This window comes from Marmota flaviventris, chromosome 2, assembly GCF_047511675.1.
Source record: "Marmota flaviventris isolate mMarFla1 chromosome 2, mMarFla1.hap1, whole genome shotgun sequence".
NCBI lineage: Eukaryota > Metazoa > Chordata > Mammalia > Rodentia > Sciuridae > Marmota > Marmota flaviventris.
The window spans coordinates 115,217,064-115,237,382 of NC_092499.1; the positions used below are offsets into that span (position 1 = coordinate 115,217,064).

A 20,319-nucleotide genomic window follows, 5' to 3' on the forward strand; every position below is an offset into this window, starting at 1 on the left:
GCTCTTCACATGAGGGCTGGGGAAGCGCCACTGCGCATGCGCCAGAGGGGAAGGGGAAGGGGAAGTGGGAAGGGGCTGCTGTCTCACCGGGAGGAGGCCCTGGGTGGCTCTGTGGTGAGGAGGTAAGTCTGACCTTGGCCTCGCTGTCTCAGTGTGACCTGAACCTATTGGCTTAACCATGGGAGTTCCAGGGTGCTGGCTGTCAGGTGGTGGCACTCGTCCCAGAGTGTAAGGTTGAAGTGAGAACATAGGAAGCCGGGTTGAGATGCTTCGGTTATCACACACATGCAAAGGGCTGGGCCGCGCACCTCTTCCTCCTGAGCGCGTGGTTCTCGCTTCTCCAGCCTGAGGTCTGATGCTTTCCCTGGCTCCTTGTTACTCTGTCCCCAGCCTTACTGGCCTTCCTTTAGACTGTAGAATGAACTGTGCTCTTTCCTTCCTTGGTCCCCTGTTCCTGCACTGCCCTTCTATCCTCTGTATGTCTGGCCGGGAGAGCTCAGCCCAGAGCTCAGCCCAGGCACCCCTCCTCAGGGCAGCCCTTGGTGATCCTCCAAATGGGCCAACTCTTCTTTGTAGCCACATGAGCCAAAGCACGCCTTCCTCACTGTGCTCACCTCCACTGCCATTTACATGCATTTGTACGTCCCCTGTCTCATGGTGGCATGTCCTGAGGACAGTCAGGCAGCCCTACCACAAGGCTCCCCAGGAGGAACTGAACCCTTAGCTGGTTCCCACCCACAGCCATGTGACTGAGCCACCTTGAAGAGTATCCTCCAGCTGTGTCAAGCCCTCAGATGGCTGCAGCTGGAGGTATTGGGCCAGAGCCACCCAGCCAAGCCACTCCACCTCCTGACCCTGGGACTCAAGAGCCAATATGTGATGACTGCTGCTTCCAGCAGTAGGTTTGGGGTATTTGTTACACCAAATAGACAACTAGTGCAGATCCAGGTGCCTGGAAGTGGGGTGCTACCATGACAAATGTGGGGGTGGCTTTGGGACTGGACATGGGCAGAGCTGGAGGGAAAGGCGTTTGAAAACTTAAAGGGAGTGTTTTAGTCAGCTGTTTTTTGCTGCTGTGACTTAAAGACCTGAGCAGAATAATTATAGAGGAAGAAAGGTTTATTTAGGAGCCCACGGTTTCAGAGGTCTAAATCCATAGACAGCAGGCTCCCTTCCTCAGGGCTCGAGGTGAGGCAGAATATCATGGCAGAGGGAAACAGCTCACATGTTGATCAGGAAGCAGAGAAGGTCTCCCATTGTCAGAGACAAGTATATACCCCAAAGTGAAGCCACCAGTGAACCACTTCCTCCAGCCACACCTCACCTGCCTCCAGTTACCACCCAGTTAATCCCATCAGGGGGGGTCAATACACTGATTAGGTTAAGGATGTAACCCAGCCATTTCTCCTCCAAACCTTCTTGCATTGTCTCACATGTGAGCTTTTGGAGGACACCACATCTAAACCATAGCAGGGAGTTCAAGAGACTCTGATGACCTCCTTGAACATCAGTAAGAACAGAAAAGAAAGTGAGGACATGTTATTGGAAAATGGAGGACAAAGATTCTTTAGTATGCTATCATAAAAAGTTCAGCAGTGCTGCCACTTGTAACCTGGAACCCAGAGCATGCTCCTAATGAACTGGTGACCAGGCGTGGAGTTTCAGGCAGTGTTGGAGTATCATTACTGGGAAATAGTGGGACTGGATTCTAACCAAGGAACTGTGGACATCAGCTCTGCTGGATTTCAGAATTGCTGTGGACCAGGACTCCTGCAGACCTCCTGTTTCCCCCCTTTTTGAGCAAGGAGAGGGAATCTAGAACAACTATCCCACCATCAATTCCTATCCCACCATGGAAGCTGGGTGTGTGGGGTGCAGGTGATTTGCCTCTTAAGCTGGGAGTCCTCAGTTTGAGAGAAACTATCCTCAAGGCACCGCAGGCCCATTGCTACCCCCAGATGTGATTTGGATGATGAGACCCTGAACCTGCAGCGTATATGGTTGGGAGCCATCTTGGGAGCTTTGGAAGCCTCAGGAGTGCGGTAATTGTAATGTTGAAGGGATGTAAGTTACTGGGGGCCAGAAGACCATGATTCCAAGTGTCTGAGATGTCCCCAGTGAGCCCGCCTCAGGGTACGCATTCCCTTTGTTGTTCCCTCCCACAGTGCATTCAACCTTTGTGACCAACAGACTCTGTGGAGATGGTGCAGCTGTGACTGCTGAGATTGCTCAACAGCTGTGTTCATGTTAGTCTCTTGGACGACTTGCCCAGGGAGACATCAGCCACCATGTCAGGAGGACACTCAAGCAGTGCACGAAGAGGAACTGAGGCCTCTAGCTGACAGCCAGAACCAACCTGCCAGCTGTGAGAAGGAGCCACTCTGGAGATGGACTTTCCATTCTCTACCCCCAAGGTCAAGCCCTCAGGGTCTGCCATCTTGGCCAACAACCTAGCTTCCACCCCATGAGAGACCCTGAGTCAGGACCTGTGGGGGATCAAAAGTGACTGCCATTGTTTTGGACCACTAGTTTGTTAGGCAACAGTAGAGGATAGCATAGGCCCCTTCTGCCAGTTTTCTCTTTTCCGGCCTCCTTTTTTTTGGTTCGGTTGGCTGGCCTCGGCCTCGTGTCCACACACCTGAGCAACCAGGATGAGGGTAAGGTGAGGCAGGCACCCAGGCTTCCTTCAGTTTTATGCCCTGGCTGCCTGAGCTTCTCACCCTCGTCTGGCCCTGTATCTGACTTCTGCACAATCCCATAAAAGGCCAGTCCTGGTGACCTTGCCCTTGACCTAGCTGCCTGACTCTACTGCTGGTCCCTGTGCACCTGCCTTACTTCCTGTGGAGAAACCTGCAGGTTTTATGGCTTATTAGGGCTGAGGGTAAACCCCTGCTGTCCATTAAGAAAGTAGGTGGAGAAACGGAGGGGTTGGCCACCACCAGTTGAGGACGCCCCACATGGACCTCACCGTGGCCCTTGCACCAGCCCTGAGGTGAGTGGAGAGGGCTTTGGCTGGGAAGAGTGGGTGGTTGGTAGCACCTTGACCTTAGAGGGGAAACAGGCCTCTTTGCAGCCCCAGAGTGGGCCAGGAAAGGATGGCCTTCCTCAGGGTAGGGAAGGGAAGCCCCCCTGGAGCCTGGTTGGGACATTCTCCTGAAGGAACAGAAGAAAAATCACACTAGTAACACATCAAGTGACTCCTGCACATGCTTCCTCTCATTCAATTCTCCTGACAGCCAAACCCACCTGTTTCCGGTCCTCAATATAAGCTGAGTCCCTCACCCCCAATTCCTCAAATCTGCAAAGCTCTGACAACCAAAAGATTTTTGAGGACAGAACTGAGGTGAGGTTATATTTGGTCTTCATCATCCCATGGACTGTAAATATCAGAATGCTTCCCTACAGAAAGATCAACGTGTTTGTTTGCAGGGTGCCCCCCCAGAACCCACTGGGTGTTGGGTCATGCACCAGGTAACTTTTCTAAAATCTAACATTTCTGACTTTTGAAACATCTGGTCCGAAGATAAAGCACAGCGGCCCTGAATTATTTCCATTTTTACCTACGAGGAAAACTGAGTTTCCTTGAAGAACAAACCTAGCGCAGAACCAGGAAGCTTCCAGGGCAGGTGCAGATTTGAACTCAGGGCTCTCAGCCAGCACATCCCACTCTCTCAACCCAGGAATGAGCCCTGGGCTCCTTACATGCCTGTGAATTCACAAGTTTAGTGAGACAGTGTTTGCTCCCTGCACGGTGAGAGTCTGTCCCATCCTCTTGTCCTAAGGAGCGTGATGGCCCCGGGCCTGAGACTGCCATCCACTCCTCGACCCGCCAATCTCGAGGCCCATTAGATCTGGCACTCTGAGATCTTCATGGAGCCCGTTCAGTCGTTTTTGTAATGAACTTCAAAAAGCTTTCTGTGTTTGGGGTATTTATTGTTCCTGGACCCAGTGGCAAGCGGAGATTTATCCTCAGAAAGCCTGGGGTTTAATGAAGCTTTTTGTAGTACAAATATGTTCATGTGACTGAAATAGAATAAGCTCTTGGGCATTTCTTCTCATTGTCCCCTTTTGTGTCATCTCTCCCTCACTCCAAACCCTTGCTTATCCTCTGGCCCTGCCAGAACTTCCCTCTGATCCTATTCTCCTTCAGTAATTAACTCATCCAACAAGCACTCAGTGAGTCCCTGTGGCTGCAGACAATGTGGTAGAAGAGGTTTTATGGCTTATTAGAAGAGCACTGGTCGGACAGACAAAAGATCGAGGTCCTGGTGCTGTAAGCATTTAGACAGGGCCCTTCTCTGCTCTGGACCTCCGCTTAACCATGTATGAAGTAAGAAGATAATTGAGAGGGTGAAAAACACATCAATCACAAAGTGCAGAAACCTCAAAGATTCAACAATAAAGGAGTATTGGCTTTGGCACAGTCTGACCAAGGACTCTGGCTCTACAGTTCTCTTGATTTAGACTTTCTCTGGGAATCCTTTTAATCTTTAGGGTGGCTTGCCTCATAATTACAAAAAGGCTGCCAGTGACATCTCCAATCATATGCTTCACAGCCATGGAGAGAGAAGCAGAGCTACTTCAGGCATTAAGCATATTACCAAAGGGATTGTTTAGAGCCAGGCCTATTCTGATTCATAGGTTTGTTCTCCTGTGAATCAGAGCCTGGCCTGGATAAGTTATAAAATATTTTGACCATCACTCCTGGAAAGAGAGTATCATTAGCAATCATCAAGCAAATGTCTAGGATTTTAAGCTGACTGCCATATCCTAAGTTACCCATGCCAATCCCCATGGTCAGGGCGGGGGGCAGTTAGGATTGCCCCAGGTGGCTTAGAACAGTCGGGACCTCCCCTAAAACTGGGGTTCTGCTCAGGACCTCCCCTAAAACTGAGTTCTGCTCAGACTGTGTGGTTACTGCACCATGGATGGTAGCAACAATTTGGAGGTTGTGTCCAGGGGTGCAACTAAAATGTGTCTTTTTATCTTTCCCACTTCCCTCCCTCACTCTTCTTCACTTCTACATTTGCACTTCTGATGCACGACCTTGCAAAGTGTTTTCGCTTTCCGCCACTGTAACAAAACACCTGAGGGAATCAACTCAAAAGGAGAAGAGATTTCCTTTGACTTATGGTTTTAGAGGTTTCAGTCCGTGTTTATGGCCCTGCTGTGTTGGGCTTGTGGCACATAGGACATCATGGCCCGAGCACTTGGTAGAGGAGGCCTGTTTACCTCACGGAGTCCAGGAAACACAAATATATAGAGATGAAGAGATAAAGAGATAGGGAGAAAGAGGGTGAGCACACACACCTTGGTGTCCCCATATCCTTTCAAGGACATGCCCCCAGCTACCATCTTCCTCCAAAGAGGTCCCATCTCCTCAAGGTTCTACCACCATCCAGCAGCACCATAGGCTGTGGCCAAGCCTTCAATACACGAGACTTTGGGGACATTTAAGATCCTTCAGCACAAAGGTTACCTCCCACCTTAATATTCTGTTGAGCACTCATTTAGTTTAGGTTAGCGGTATTGTCTGGGGGCTCCTACCACTGTCTAGATTTCCACCCTCCATTTCTAGTCTTTCATGAATGTTCTTCTGAATCTGTGGACAAGGAGAAGTAGAAACCCAGGTATGGGCACTGCCGGTTTGCAGCATCTCCTGGGCTGAGCAGCGAGGGGTTTGCTGAGGGTGAAGCCTCTGTGTCTGAGGCCGCCCCTCAGCGTGGCTCACAGTTGGTATGTAACACCCGACTTTGATTCAGCTTTTCAAAATGTAAGACTAATAAATGGCTCATTGTAAAAACTTCCGATGGCTATGTGGAAAACGCTCTTTCCTGTCTAATACCTCTGCTTCCCCATTCCCAGTGTCAATCAGAGTCACATGTTCTCCCAGTTATGTCCTATTACACCTCCTGATATGTACAAACATTAATGTGTGAGTGTAATCAAAACCTCCTTCTGTCTGTAGGAATCTTAGTGGGAATGTGTTTGTTAAATGAACAAATGAATACCTAAAACAGCAGGAATCTCTGCCTGGGGACAGTTAGGGGGTGAAGCCTTATGCCATCCACAGCGGCCAGTCAGAACAACAGAACCCATTATTTTAACAAAGAGGTTTTAAAATAGAGAACCGGGGACTGGAAAGAAGCAGTGGCCATGGAGAACAGAGACAGTAACTTCACCCTAAGAGCAAGGGACAAAGAAAGAGATGGGGGTTTCTAGAAGTTGGAAGCTCACAGAAAAAACTGTGCAGAGCTGGAGCTACTGCTTGTAGGCTGGGGCGCCGGCAGACTGCTGCTGATGTCTCTCAGGGGCATGTGCCATGGTTGGTTCTGAGTGTGTGACACGAGAGATGAACTGGAATCCACCGTGGCTGCTGGTGAGAAGAAGGCTGGCGGGCGATGCTGCCAGGAATAGGAAGCAAACAGTTTGGATGCAGCCCCTCCTTCTCCTCCTTCCTCCTGTGGTCCTCCCAGCATTATGAGGAGGGAGCCAGGAGGTGAGTAGCTGGCAGTGTGGTTGGCAGGAACCCCCTGCAGTGCCACAGAGTGAAGGAGTGAAGGGCCCCCCCGGAGCGCCACGGCAAGGGTTAATCGCCAGCTCAGCCTGCTTCCTCTCACTGAGAGCCTTTGAGCAAGAAAAAAGTGCCCCTCTGGGCAGAAGTGACCTGTGTCAGGGAGAATGTTTGGTGATCAGAGGAAGGCACTGTGCTACATACACCAGGATGTCCTGCTGGGCAGGGGAGTAGAGACTGGAGTTTAGTCCCGAATGTCCTCTTGACCAGATGCATGCATACAGGCGACAGCCCACACGCTCATCCCCCACCCCATGTGTAGTGACCCTGCATCTGCCCAGCTACAGGCAGACAGTGCATTCTGTGATACATGGACGTAAATATTAGACACAAATCCAGGCGCTGTAGAGAAGTGCTTCTGCAGACAGATTCCTAGAAAACAGAGACGCCACTTCCAGCGAACCCAGGCCAGGAGGCCATTTCTAAGGAATCTGTGCTGAGCGGGTGAGAGTTTGGGGAGTTAGGCAATTCCAGGAGAGAGGCACTTTCCAAATTCTTCAGAATTAACTTTTGGATGGGATGAGATTCTAGACATGATCTGTCCTTGAGGATGATGATCATCGTGATAGTTAGGTTAGGCTCTCTGGAATCAGACTTAGACAGGGTGGGGGTGTGAGAAGCTGGGGTACTCATGGGAGACACACCTGTGGGGAGGGGAGGAGGCAGGTCCACCCAAGGGACGAGGCAACAGCCAAGGCTCAGGCTGGTGCTCTGGGAGCTCCGGAGCTAGGATGGCCCTCCAGAGCGTCTCCAGATGAGGTAGGAAGGTCGGCCATTCATTGGCCATGGCCCCCTCAGGAGGAGTGCAACCTTGGAATGGGCAGTTTGCTGCAGCCTAAGGCAGTTTCTAGTGAGAGAAGCAGAGTCTTCCAAACAGTCAGCTGGAGGTTGGTGCGTTGGCTCTGAGGAGGAGACCTTGGCAGCAAACCACAGTGTCCACTTCAGGAATGATAATAATAAGAAGGGCCGCCATGGTTGCCACCCATTGATCACCTACACCGAGCTGGATGATTTGTGCGGAACCCTGGTCCTCCCACGCCTTCCCATCACAGTGAATGGCACCCACATCCAACCCCACGGCTCTGGACAAAATCGTTGGTGTCATTCTTGATCCTTTCCTTTTCTTCCCTTCCTAAATTAGGATCCATCAGTGGGATTTATTGGCTCTCCCACAAAAATATACCCTGAATCTGTCGACTTCACTCCACCCCTATCACTTTCGTCCAGCTCATCAGTCTTCCCTGGCCACCTGTCACAGCTCCCTGACTCTCTCCGACCTGGATGTCCTGCCATCCATTACTGTTCACACCACAGCTAGAACAGCCTCAAATATCATTCTTCTGAGCAAAGCTCTTGAATCACTTCTGCTGTACTTAACACAAAGTCCTAACTTCTTACCATGAATGATTTTGTTGGCTCCATCTCAATCTCCGTATTTTTCCTGACCTGCCATACCAGCTCTCTCTTGATGCCTTGAACATGTCAGGCTCATCCTCGCCCCAGAACCCTCGCTGTAGCTCTTCCCTCTGCCTGGAATGACCTTCCACAGAGCCTGCTGGGCCCTCCTTGTCATTCAAGCCTCAGCTCTCCCATCACTTTCCTAGTCAGGCCTCCCCTGACTATTCCAGTTCAACTGTTATGGAGACCCTGGTCCAACCTGGTGTCAAAGACCAGGCTCCCTCTTTCAGCCTGGGGCCAAACCTCCCTCTGCGCATCACAGTCTGACAGCAGGCTATGTCCTTTGGTCTATTTTCAGGATTCCAGGGTCGTCTGGAGATGGCTATGGCACATCCCAAGTGGACACTGCATAGACGGAATCAGGAGACATAACTCGGCTTTGCTCCTGCCAGTGAAACAGTCACCTAGTGGAAAAGAAAAGCCCTCCACCACCGAATCTATAATTGCACCGGAAACTGCCCAGCCCTTGGTGGAACAATGAGGGAAATCTGGTTACGGGTCTACCGGCCTGGGGCAAGCAGAAACAAAAATGAGGTTGGAAATATTTTTAACATGTGTGTTTTCTTGGGTCATTAAAAGAGAAAAACAAGTTCCAACACTGTTTGAAGGGAACCATCATCCAATTTACAAGTACTTATTGGGTTCTGGCTGTGGCCAGAAGGACTTGGGCGAGGCTTTGGAGCCACTGGGATGTGGTAAGGTCCCTTTTGTCAGGGACTGACATCTAAGAAGGGAGATAGTGCAGAGGAAAGGGGGCCTGGGGACCACGGCCATGGGGATCCCCTGCTGCCTCAGTTTCTGTGCTAGGGGGGCTTATTTATTTGAGCTCCTGACAAAGAGACAGCAGGCCTGGGATGCCTTGAACCAAGGGCCTGGGTGGGCGTTGAGGGCAGAATTCCCAGACAGGGAGCAGTGGGCTCCATGGAGCCCCGGAGGTGAGAACAGTCTTCCTGCAGATGACGGACTTGGAATGGATCCCAGCGAAACTGCGGGCTTTAAACGAGCAGCAGCGGAATAATGGGCCATCTCATCCATGTCTTCAGCAGCCTCTGTTTCTCTGTCCTTCTTGTCTCCCCACCATTTCCCTCCCCAGCTGGGGAGCACGCAGGAATGCCTTGCTGTGCCCCGTCAGCGCCCTACCTGGCTGATGTGTGATTATCTCCAGCAAAACACACACCAGAGCCGGTGTCCCTTGGCTGGGAAACACGTTGGCACCTTGGAACTGCTTCTTGGAAAAAGCACACAGTTGGTGTGTGACCTTCTCATTGATGCCTCTGGAGGAGGCGGGAGCCACTGCCCAGAGGGATGCCGGGGTGAAGTGGAAAAACATGGGCTGGCTTCAAAGTGGAGCATGGGGAGGCTGAGAACCATTCTGCTTTGTGAACAAAGTCAGGCGAAAGGCACAGAGAGAACATGAGAGCGAGGCAGGGAGAGAGTCAGCACTTGCTAATTTGAAGTTAATTTTGAATTGCCTTGAAAATCACCACGCAGCATCCAGTTCTGCCTTTGATGGTCGAAAGAAAGCAGCTGCTTTTATTCCTCTTCAGGACTTGTTTTCCCCCCAGCAGTGAGGCAAATTAGGCTGAGCAGCAGTGGAAGTTGCAGTCAGTATAATTTCCCAGGAAAAGGTCAGGCTAATTGTTGGTGAGGAGCTAATGGAGATGGGGCACACTATGGGTGGTGCTGTTTCCCCCATCTGCTCCATCCTGCTCCCAGTAATGGCTCTTTGGCATCCTCAAAGAGCCAACTCGGCTGGCATTGTTACAAACTGAGGCCCCTTGCCCTAACCACCAGTGGTCCTGCACCGTGCTCAGCATGTAGGGGGACACGAGGCAGGGGAGATAGGTTCTCTTTGTCCACGAAGGGCAACAGGAGCAGCAAATGTTGACACATTCAGCAAGATTCCCTGTGACGCTGCTGTTTATTTGCAACTTGAGCAGCTCAGGTGATGGCCCAGGAGGAAAGCCTCGCTTATTTCGGCTGCCTTCTTTTGGTCAACAACTCAGTTGTAAAAATCAACATCATGGCGGCTTCCTTGAAGGTTAGTGCACACCTGTCTCATATGCACCTCGGCATCAAACATAAACCGCTATTTGGGAAGCTGGCCTGTGCTGTTCGCAGCCTTTGTAGAGCTGTTTTGAATGCGCAACATGCTGTCGGGATGTCCCCTGCCCTGGAGAAGGGACAGGGAGGGGCTTGATCCCGTGATGGGTGGAAGATGGAAAAAGTGTCATTTCAAAATCCCCAGTGGTTCCTCTCTTGACAGAGGTACAGAATTTCATCTGTAGGGCAGACTTGTCCTTATGCTGTTGAAATCACCCTTGGGTCCAGGAAGTAAGTTGGCGCCTACTGTTTTGGGAAAAACTGAGAAGTAACTGAATCAGATATTTTAGATGGGCGTGAGGGAGATTAGCTTGTGGCAGATGTTTATGCCACAGCTGGGTCATTCCTTTCTGTTTCCACCTCTTCCTTCCTTTCTTCCTGGCCTTTGACTACACTTCACTCAGAATTCAGATTCTACCCGATCCTTCCTAGGAATGATGTGGCTTTCTTTCCTCCTCCAAATGGAGGCCTGGCAGAGTCAACTTAGCTCAGACTCGGCCACCTGGATTCTGTTTATGGATTTATATGATCTCTGGCCTTCGCATAGTGACCACTGGATGAGTAGACCTGGACCTCTTCCAGGGGTCCACTTGAGCCAAAGTCGGGGATATAATGTGTCTCTGCATGTTTTATGATAGTGCTCTTGACTCTCTTCCATCTGGGCAGGAATATGAGCAGGAGATTATTGGAAAGAGGGTGACATTGGTATCTGCTGGGCTGATATGATGGGCAACAGCCCTGGCACCCCGGGCAGGGAAACCTCAGACCTGCACTTGTCCTTAGAGGTCTGGGATGGTGGAACATGAATGAGATTTTTCTTTCTGAACCATTCTTGGAGACTTCATCACAGAAGACACTTCCCTAGTATGGTTCTCCCAGACCTTCGAGTGCCTTCCATTAACTGGCTGCTGGGCCTATCCGTCCCCTGCAGCTGGCTCTGATGGTGATTTGGTCCCCATTTCCCATGTCCCTTGTCCTGCACTTCCCAAGCAAGGCACCTGTTAACAGGTGTCTGGACATCTGCCCCACCCCTATTCTTAGTGTTTTTACCCAATCACTCCTTGAGGTGGGTGAGTGTCACCTGACGAGGGGTGTGGACTGTCAGAACTGGTTGGATGGACACCCTGGGGGAGGCTCCAGAAACTAGGGCTGCACTCCATGCTATGCCAGCTGAAACTCTGACAGCTCGTCCGGCCACCCCTGAGAGGCTCCACTGAAGGCAGCCAACCTATGCCCCCCACTGATGTGGCTCCCACTTGGGGGTCCCCAATAATTCTAAATAATAACCTTCTTTTTAGGGTCACCATGTGTACCCCTGGGACTCCACTTCTTTTGTGGAAGCCAGACATTAACTTGTCTCCTGGCCTGATCCTTAGAAGTCGTCCCAAGAGACCTGCAAGTGCTTAAGCAAGCAGCCCTGGAAGGTGATCATAGTTACCCCGGGAGCTTCCCACAGGGGTAACTATTGCTGTGTACTCTGTGGACCGTTTTCTCTATAATGGGAGTCCTCCTACAAGAAAGGGGACTTTGAATTTGTCCCCATTTGGCCCTAGGTCCTAGAAGGCAGTCATGTCAGCCTGGACTCACTGGTCAGTACTGTCACAGTTGATGGAATGTCCCGAGTCTTTTTCCTTGCAGGCCAACGTGGAGCCTGTGCAATCCCTACTTCTCTGCTTGGATCCCTGCCTGGGTCCAAGTGGAAAAGTGAGTCCAGTGACAGAAGGAGGACTCTACTTTGCTCCTTTAAGATAGACCCTGAGTGCATGTGCCTTCCATTTAGATGACTGGGCCTATGACGCTCTGAGGGTGTGGCTGGAGTCCTGTTGGCCGTGGCCTTAATTAAATGCTGGAGGAGAATAACTGAACAGGTTTGGTCCCACCCTCTTTTGGTCAAATTAGAGTGGCTTATCAAGTAGAATTACTCAAAGGGAGACTTTGCCAGAAGCTAAGACTGTAAAAACGAGGAGTGGATATTGTTGGGAGACAATTCTGCATGGGTCTTTTGAATTTCTGCATGTTTTTGGAGCAGAGGCATGGACAGCCTTTGTTCCAGATGATCTTTTCAAGGATGTTGTATTACAAACAACCTTGGCAGATAGTGTCTCTCATCAGAGCCAAGGGCAGGCAGGCTTAGTGTTCATTTGAAAAGATTTACCTTCCCTACGTGGGGGGGGGGGTGTCTCTCTCCTGTGATGCAACCCCCTGTGCAGGTGTCATCTGGCCCTGATTGTGTTGTCTTATGAAATTTGGGGCTTAGGGAACCAATACAAGAAAATGCTGCTACTCTGGCCCTGCTACTTCTATGAGCAATGAACTCCTTTGTCTCTGACCCGGGAGCCTTGTATCTTCTGCCAGATGAACACCTCTGCTCTGACCCGGGAGCCTTATGTCTTGCGCCAGCTTCTATGCAACTGCAGCAAGCTCATTGTTAGTTTGAAATAGGATGATATCTCAAATACCTCACAGGTCCAGGCTGTGTCTGGCTTGGGCCACCCTGAATGTACTGTGTATGTGGACATTATCTATTGTGGGCATCCCAGGAAGATAAAAACAGAGAACCACAGCCTCAAGTTGTGCTAGCCTGAACTGGGTGGCATGGGGCAGTCACCATCTGGCTCTTCCCCTGCTCAGTGCATGCAGTCAACCCTACATAAAGCTCTGGAAGGTTGGCTGGAGAGGGCTGGGGGCAGCCTCTGGGGTCCAACCGTGTGAATTTCTACCACAATTCTCCACGTGTCATAGTCTCTGTTTTCCCATCTGTCAAGCAGGGATAACAGCAGCACTCACTTCTGAGTGGTTTTGTGGGGACAAATAGTTGAGTTGGCACAAACAAGCCCTGATAAAAGTGGTGATTATCATTTCCTCAATGACCTCATCGCTCCTACCTTGACTTATTCTTTGTACGGCTGTCTCCCCCTCTTAACATCCTGTCTATAATCTAAGTTTATCTCTTCTCCTCTGAAATTGGCCAATTTACATGGCACCCCTCACCACGGTCTCTGAATGTGCCTGTAATCTAATTAGACTAATTTCAATTTCCTGGATTTAATTACTTTTAATTCAATTAATTTAGAATGCAGTACACAAGGTGATTAATTAGGAAACATTACTGAGAGATTCGGAAGGTGAATTGCAGTGTGTAAGTGTTTAAGTATCATTGTGGCCACAGCCACCCATTGTCACTTTGCACAGGAGACCACCAAGACCCTGGGAAGGGCAGAGTTGGAGAAGCCGGCAGGAAAGGGACTCAAACGGAAGCCTCCTGGCACCAAGCACAGAGCCCTTTCATCGTGTGGCTTCCAGCATCTCTCAGGGGAGGCAAAAAGGAGCAGTTGATTCCAGTTACAAGCAAGTCGGAACTGAGGCATGAACTGTGGGAGGTGAGGACAAAATTTGTCTTTCAACAGAGTGATATTTCACAGTGTGCTTTTTCTGTACATGGTATGTAAGCCAACCTTAGTGCTCCCTCTGAGCTACCATGCATGTCCCTTTCTTCCCCTTTCTTGGCTATTCAGGTTTACTGAGTACCTGGAATAATGAATAAAAATAATCTTAACAAAGATGTATGGAGTGCTGCATTCCAAACACTGTTCCACATGTGTTTATATTGATCTGCTCATTTAATTGTCATAGAAGTTAAGACACACGTCTCTTAGTGATGGGGACACTTTCCGAGAAATGTGATGTCAGCCCATTTTGTCATTGTGTGAACATCATGGGGTGTGCCTATGCAAACTAAGATGGCTACGACGTCACTTAGTGACAGAATCTAATGGAACCACCATTGTGTATGTGTTCTGTCATTGACCCAAACATCCTCATGCTGTGAATGAAGTACTCTTATGTCCTCTGTCTAGGGGAGGAAGCACAGAGCTAGCTAATTTGTGTCATCCTAAGGGACTAACCATAGTGAATTTCAGGCTATAGCAGGCAGGTATGGGGACAAATGAGGGCTGGTCACTGTTTTGGGTGGCCTTCAGATTTCGTTGTTTTGCCTGGCCACTTCCAGGAGGTGATAAGGATCACATCACTGGTAAAGCCCCTGCTGGTGACCAGGTACACTTTCAGATGTTTGGCATGTGTTGATTGAGACATGGCTTCTCCACCTCTGCTCCCTGGAAGGGAGCTGCCTGGGACTTCCCCACAGCTCAGCTGGGGTTCCAAACCTGAGGATTGAGTGAGCTACATCATCTTCTTCCCTCTGGGCCATTGATTTGAAAAGGCCATGAACCCTGCTCACGGTCAGGACTTCAGATTGTAGTTTTGATGGGCCCTGGGAGCCCGAGCTGGGCCAGAGCCTCTTCTTTGATCTCGACCCTCCACTCTGAGCTAGACCCTGCATCCTGAGCTATGCCCTATGTGAGACCCTTCTCTCTGAGCAGGCTCCTCTGTTCTTAGCTAGACACTCTGCCTTGAGTGAGACTCTGCACCCTGAGCAAGCCTCCTGCCCTGAAATTAAGCTCCAATTCCAACATCATTCATTTACCAAATGGGTCTCTTTGGTATTTTTAGGGCTTTGACCCCTGTCTCTTAGAACGAAGGAAGGAAGCCAGCATGGTGTGGGGCTCCATCCTCAGATGCACAAGCAATGTCAGATAGGCCTGGACCCACCCATAAGGCATGTTCTGTGAGTGGGCGAGGACCAGTGACAGAATTCATAGGATAACTGTGAAAATGGATTTTCAGTTAGTCAGAGCTGGCTTAGCTGGAATGGGGCTTTTCAACAGCCTGGGAGCACACGGAAGCTAAATTGACAATGATTTTTCTCATTTGGTCTTTTCTTTCTGGATTGCTCTTTCTGGTCCTTTTTTTCTAGTCCTAACTCCTATTCAACCTTTGAGAATCAGCTCATGAATCATTTCCTCCCTTCCCTGAAACCCCTCACCTCCTCCCCAGAATGGACAAGTGACCTCTGTATTCCCATAATGCTCCAGATTATCTTTATTATTGCATTTGCCATATATTGCGATGACCTGCTTATGACTTTGTCCTGCCCATGTCACACTCTCCCCCTCAACCCCCATCATCCTCAAAATAGGCTTAATTTTTCCCAGTTGAAGGATGAGGATCCTGAGGCTCATAGTGGCTAAGGACCTTGCCAAGAGGAGGCAAAGGATGCTGGATTTGTTCCCCAAGCCATGCTATGTCTACCACAGGACACTGCAGGACTCCAGATTTTGCCTTTTGTTGAGGCATGGACTTGTGTGCGGTTTGTGTAATTGTATTAGTCAACTAACTGCATTACTACAAGATTAACTTATGAAGGCCATTTAACTTATGAAGAAAGAACGACACATTAATTCACAGTTTGGGAGATTTAAAGTCCACCATCAGGCAGTCCCCATTGTTTCGGCCCCTGGTGAGGGCAGTGGGCATTAGCACATCATGGTGGGCACCGGTATGTGTGGAAGAGCTCACATCACCAAATAGGAAGTGAGTGTGGGCGGTGGATACTCTGGTGTCACACAATCCCTTTTGAGTGCACTCCCTCAGTGACCTAAGGACCTCCCACAGTTTCCAGGGATTTCATCACCACCCAGTAGCACTGCCTTGGGGACCAAGACTGTAGTCACAAAGGACCCTTGGGGCACACTTAGACCACATTCAAAGCAGCAGCAACTGAAGCAGCAGGGGCAGTGCCACCAAGGGGGTGGCACAAGGGCCATCTTTGGGGTGATGTCGGTTGCCCATGCCTGGCATTGCTGTGCACACAAACAGTCCCACCAGTCCTCCTCCTCCGCACACGCTTACGCCAAGCCTTGCCGAGGCCACGGAGAGGCCAGGAGGAAATGAGAACCAGAGCGAGCGAAGCCCCAGCCTCCCCCCCGCCCCCCCCCCCCCCGCCACGGATGCATGGGACTGGTTTGAGCCCGAGCCAAAGAGCCAAAGCCCCTCTTCACGCCCTTATTCCTCCATTTCACAAAGGTGAGGAGAGCCCAGCCCTGGGGTTTGAGGGCTGGATTCTATTAAGACTGCTGCTGGCCCCAAAAGATTAACTCACAGTCACCCTGCGAAAGCTGATCCAAGTGGAAAATCGAGTTAGAGAATTCCGCCTTCCCTTCCCTCACACCTCAGCAGATTAAGGGGAAGGTCTGAGGCTGAGTTATGGGGATTTATGGGAATGTGCAGTTGCTGCTTTTAAACGCTCACTCACTCTTTGGGATGTTGGCAACCTTGCTTCCTATAAATCGTTGCTGATATTTCTTAGCCTTTCTTTGCCAGCAACGCGGAGGCCGGCAACACCTTTTCCGTGCAGTAGCCTGTGAAAATATTGAAGTCGGGCCCAGAAAAACACCAGCACAGAAAGGGGAAACTTTGATGTTTGCTAGTTATTTTCAGACAAACCTTGCCAAATCTTAATTTTTCTAGTTTACAAGTAAGGGATTCTGACCATCTGTCTGCTGTCAACCGATGTTTGTTTGGATGAACATTTTATTTTTTTTCTCCCAATCTAGCACTCCTGTTCTTACAAGTAGTTTATTGGACTTCATAAATGTCAGCTTTTTGCATGCATTTTGTAAGCAGCTTATGATTTAGTATTTAATCAAAATTGAGCAGTCAGCGTCTGTAATCAATCTGAAGCGGGAGTAACAATGAGATTGAAGCTCAGAATGTACCAGGACCACAATTTATGTCTCCCCACTGTCTCTGGAAGGACTAGGTTTGCCCCTGAAGTCATGGGTGTGGTTGAGCAATGGGGGAGATAAGCCCTTCTTCAGCTCCTACTATGTGCTATTTTGTGATTATGTTAGTTATCAACTGCCAACCTAATACTATATATCAAACCATCCCAAACTCAGAGGCTTGAAATATTTACATTTTTTTTTTTAGCTCATTGACCTATTGAGCCAGCTGTGGGGTCTTTCTGGCCTTGCCTGGGCTCTTGTCATATCTAGGGATAGGTGGGCTATTGGGTGACCTTGGCTGACTTCATCTGGGACAAGTGGGGCTGCTCGGCTCTAGTCCTCGCGTTCTCATCCTCCAGCTGGCTAGCGAAGGCCTGTTGTCATGGTGATGGCAGAGCGCAAAGACAAGCAGACTCGGTCACGCAAGCACTCTCTCAAGCTTCTCTCCCATCACTTTTGTTAACATCCTGCCAGCCAAAGCAAACCACATGGCAGAACTCTGAATCAAAGAGCGGCGTCTTAGTCTGTGCAGGATGCTGTAACAAAATACTGAAACTGGGTGGCTTACAAACAGCAAAAATTTCTCATCGTTCTGCAGGCTGCAAATCCAAGATCAAGGTACAGGCAGATTTGGTACCTGGTGAGGGCCTACTTCCTGGCTCATAGATGCCATTTTCTCACTTTATCCTCACATGGTTGAAGGGGCAAGGCAGTCAGTCCTCTGAGGCCTCTTCAATCAGGGGGAAAATCCTATTCGTGAGGGCTGCACCCTCTGGGCCAGTTACATCCCCACGTCCCCCCCGTCCCTGAACAACATCACATTGGCGATTAGATTTCAGCATATGAGTTTTAAGGAGGTGTAAACATCACACCGTATCAGGGGATAGACTACATTTCTTTATAGTGAGAGGAGTTCCAAAGTCACAGGCAAAGGCTGTAGGCACCGGGAGGGTGGAGGAAGCATCAGGGCCCTAACGCCATCCATCTGTCACCGTGATGCTCCAAACCCCACAAGGAAGGCGATTGTTATCCTTCCAATATCCAGATGGAGAAATTGAGGGATTGAGTCCTTTGCCAGTTTCTCAGCAGTCAGCCGTGGAGCTGGGATCCTTCGGTGGCCTGACTCTTAAGCTATTAACACATGACTTTTTGAACCTACTTTTGTGTGAGAATAGGTAAAACAAAGCCTGCAGTAGGCACCTTTGTTTGTCATTCTTATGTTAAAGGACAAAGGGTCCAGAAGGAGGCTGACACAGATGCCTGGCTGATTGTTCCTGTCCCAGAGCAGGGGAGGGGGCTTTGGAAGACACTGTCATTGCCTCCTGCTACTGCCCTGTGGAGCTCCCCAAGGGGTCGTACCTGGAGACTGAAGATTGGTGGAGCATCAAATCTGATGTTTTCTAAAAACTTCAGATTCATGGATTCCGGTGACCCTGGCCCCTTAGCTCTGCTCTCCTGGTCAAGAGACCCTGGCACCTTAGCTCTGCTCTCCTTTATCCTTGATTCCCAGCTGGGGCGTGGAAAGTGCCCAGGAGCCAGGAAGGGCTAAGAGTGGCAGGCACTGATTGGCCAGACCAGCTGCAAGGAGCAGTGCTGAGATGGACGTAGGGACAGAAGAGGTGGCTCGCTCTCCTCTTCGATAGCAGCTTCCCTGATGCTAAGGCTCAGTTTCATGTTACAAAGACTAGGGGAAAACTGTCATGAGTGAAGCTCATGAGAGAAACTGGGGCATTGAACTTCCAGCTCCTCCCTGCCCCATACCTGTCTGCCTTCAGCCTCTGCCCCCCTTCCCACCACTGTGTCCTCCATTCTCTGGGCTCTTCCCAGTCCATCTCTCCATACTGGCCTCTCTGTGGGGATCAGCATATTAGTAAAAGAGCCAACTGACCTAGGTAGGCTCCACTCCGTGACTCTTCATTCCTGGGCAGTCAGTACACCTCTCTGTGTCTCAGATTCCTCCTCTATAAAATAGGAGGCGGGGACACAGGTTACAGTGTGATTGTCATAAAGACTGTACACTCACACCAAAGAGGGTGCTTTGCTCCTGGATGTTCAATCGATATTCTTCCATTGTCCTCTCCCTCTCTAGTGGCTCTCCTCCCTCCTCCTGTCTATCCAAATCTTCATACCACTTTCCTGGCCCCCTCAATAATTTAACATTAATGGCTTATTAACCAGAGGCTTCCTAAGGGACTGTTATTGACCTGGCAAATAGCAATCTTCTACTGTGGGGCCGCCAGACCCCTAGGGAAGGGTCACTGATGGAGCGGGCTGCTGATAATGGTGTCCTCCAGCCAACAGGGCATGGCCCAAGAGAAATCCTGATTCTGTCACCTTCACGGTTTTGGAAGTCTCTGGGCCTCCTGAAACTTCAGTTTCTGCAAAAGGGTGTTCATGTTACCTTTGCCATGAGGTGTCTATGAAAACTGAATCAATGCATGGAAATGTATGGGAATATATGGAAAATGTATGGGAATGCATGGGAAGCTCCTAGCCCCTCCCCTGCTCAGGCCAGCACCAGCTCTGGTGAGTGACCCGCCTCATCTATCTGTGGTATCTTAATACCCAAGCATTGCTCCAGAACTGGACACCTTGTTCTAAACATCACCATCATAGATTCATTCCTTGGAGTCCTAACAAGCAAGCACTTTCACTTCCTTAGACGTCTTTGACCAAAAGAGATGCCTCTGGGTTGGGGAAGCTCATGAGTCACGGTGGCTGTGGATTCAGAGGCAGTGTAGAAAGTGGAGGGAACCCCAAATGAAGAGCTGGGATTCTTGCTGCTAGTTCCAACTCTGACACTCTTCTCCTATGTGACCTTGGTTAAGTCACTTCCTGTTTCTGGACTTCAGTTTTCTCAGATGCAAAATTTAGGGCTTAGGTTGTATGGAATCTAGGATTTCTTCCATCTTTAAATGTAATTACCATGAACTTGAGATTCCTAATGAGATTCTGAAGAATTAAAACTTAGGATGGGGGTTTTGATGAATGTTTGGTAAAAGGGTAGGAGCAGGGGCATGAGGAACCTGCCTGGCTACGGAACCTGTGCTGATCACGCCTGTTACCCTTGATGTGAACTTGACCTGAATTAAGGACTGTTAATTTACCATCGATGATCAAGCGATTCGTTCTCTTTATAATGCTCTCTGACTAGCCCAGTACAGAGCACTCTCTCCCTTCTCTGACCTTCTGCAGCCCCTGCCTGTGCCCTATGGTGACATCTTCATCCCTCCCATTCCCTGAGGACCTGGCCATTCCCAGGAGGTCCTGTACCTACTGCTCCATGCTTTGACGCACTCTGTGCCCTCCCACTGCGAGGTCCTTCCTTTCTCTCTATCTCTTCCTCCCAAAGTCCCTGCTATTGCTTCAAGGCTTGCTCTGAAGTCACCTCCTCCAGAAAGTCTTCCTAGACCTCTCATTCAGAATTCTTCCCTGTGCTCTCTGTGCCTATTTGGTGTCCTCTAGCGCTGCCTGTTGACATACGACAGGGCTGGAGTCAGTGCGCACCCAGCCTCTTCACTCTTTAGCCAGCTCCAGTGATGCCAGCGTCTCTCCTCC

General features: G+C 49.9%; 1 long non-coding RNA gene across 1 annotated transcript; it reads left to right on the top strand.

Annotated features, from left to right (window-relative positions):
* The first annotated feature begins 54 nt into the window (after positions 1-54).
* On the top strand, positions 55-13,685 carry LOC114085040 (uncharacterized). Its single transcript, XR_003581385.3, has 4 exons — positions 55-122; positions 2,166-2,992; positions 8,331-8,566; positions 13,328-13,685. It is a non-coding gene; the product is annotated as an uncharacterized lncRNA (long non-coding RNA).
* Positions 13,686-20,319: the final 6,634 nt, after the last annotated feature.